This window comes from Carlito syrichta, unplaced genomic scaffold (assembly GCF_000164805.1).
Source record: "Carlito syrichta isolate Samal-C Ts95f unplaced genomic scaffold, Tarsius_syrichta-2.0.1 Scaffold305689, whole genome shotgun sequence".
NCBI classification, from domain to species: Eukaryota; Metazoa; Chordata; class Mammalia; order Primates; family Tarsiidae; genus Carlito; species Carlito syrichta.
The window spans coordinates 344,831-346,903 of record NW_007249785.1 but is presented as its reverse complement, the minus strand read 5'-3'; positions in this window follow the sequence as shown (position 1 = coordinate 346,903).

The window sequence follows — 2,073 nt, the reverse complement described above, 5'->3', positions numbered from 1 at the left end:
TCGCACCCGCGGGCTCCCAAAGTGCTGGGAATACAGGCTGAGTCACCGACCCCGGTGCCAATCAGGGTCCACTTATTAGTGAGAATTATTATTATTATTATTATTATTATCATCATCATCATTTGAGTGGGAGTCTCATTCTGTTGCCCAGGCTGGAGCGCAGTGGCACGCTCATGGCCACCACAGCCTCAATCTGCTGAGTTCAGGCAGTTCTTCCATTTCAGTCTTCCAAGTAGCTGGGACCACAGGTGCACACCACCACGGCCGCTAATTTTTTGATTTACTGTAGAGACAGGCTCTGCCATGTTCAGGTTGGTCTCGAACCCCTGGGCTCAGGCAATCCTCTCTCCTCCACCTCCCAAAGTGAGCCACTATGGCCAGTTGAAAATACTGTTTTTTAAACAGGCGAATTTACACATTCAAAGGAGTTTCTTCAGACCGATACATTTTGTATGTTTGTTTTTTGGAATTGTCTTTAGAGTCTGTGACATATTCTTCAGATTGTATTCACCGATATCAAATAATAGTCCTTTGAGGATGAATAAGACATATTAATAGTGGATAGCATTTTAAAAACACCTTTTTGAGACACCCATATCAAAGTGTTTTTTGTTTATTTCTTAGTTTATTTGCAGAAGTGTGCAACAATCGCCACAATCAATTAAAAAATATTTTCATTCACCCCCAAAAAGGAATCCCTTGCCAATTAGCAGTCATTCCTTGTTCCCCATCCACCCCACTTCTCAGCCCACTGTCTGTCTGTCCCTAGAGATTTGCCTGTTCTGGACATTTCATATAAATGGAAGGTCAATGTATGATCCCTTGTGACTGGTTTCTTTCATTTAGCATTATGCTTTCAAGGTTCATGCATGTGGTGGCATGTGTCCTAGTACACACACCTTTATAAATTCTTTTGTGTCTGCAGGACAGATTCTTAAATATGGAATTACTGAATTAAATGGCGCGCATATCATCTTAAAAGGTAGAAGTGATAGTCATTCACATCCTCACCAACCATGTTTGAAAGTCGGTTCTTGAGCCCTTCCCCACCCAGTTCCATTTTATCCTATACTAAGATGTTACTGTGATGATGATGATGATGATGATGCCAGTATTAGCTGGGCATGGTGGTACCTGCCTCTAGTCCCAGCCTCTCTGGAGGCTGATGGAGGAGGATCTAAACATCCTATTTAAAATTGCAACTCATCCCCCATTCTTCTTGCCCCACTCTATATATTATATCATTTACTTATTTGTTCTTATGATCATTTGTCTCTCTGCACAAGAATGTCAACTTCATTGAAGTACGGTTTTTTTTGAGTCGGAGTCTCTGCCGCCAGGCTGGAGAGCAGGAGCGCTCTGCTCACGGACACTGCAGCCTCGACCTGCTGGGTTCAGGCGATCCTTCCGCCTCAGCTTTCCAAGTGTCTGGAATCACCGGCGTGCGCCACCACGCCCGGCTAATTTCTGATTTATTGTATCGACGAGGTGTCACCACGATGCCCAGGCTGGCCTAGAACCCCTGGGCTCAGGCAATCCTCTCGCCTCTGCCTCCCAAAGTGCTGGGATTACAGACGTGAGCCACCGCGCCCAGTTACCTTTGCCCTTTGAAATTTATGTCCTGTTAGGCGAATGGGAAAGAGCAGAGAGCTTTCCGTGTCTCCACATCTTTTCAATTGCCTTCAACTCCTTACTCCCAAAATGCATATTTTGGAGCGGTACATTCTGGTCTCCTTACACGTCCATCACTGCCGTTCCACTCCCTCCGCTTCACACCACTCCATCCCCAGACTCCCTGGTTTTCCTGTCCACCCAGCGCCATTTACCGTTACCCTCTCGGTCTCCTTCTGACCTGAGGGCATTCTCTGAGAGGGAGCGGCTGCGAGGACGCAAGAGGGCGCTCACGAGAGGCGAAGGCGCTTCGTCGGAACAGGTGGGGGCTGAGCCGCGGCCTGCGTCCTCGGTGTCCCCTGAAGGATGTGGGCTTCCGAGAGGCGGGTGGGTCGGCGGTGCGGCGGCTGGGGGTGAAGAGCCCCGGGAGAGCGGGGTGGAGCGGAGGCGCGCGGAGCCCGG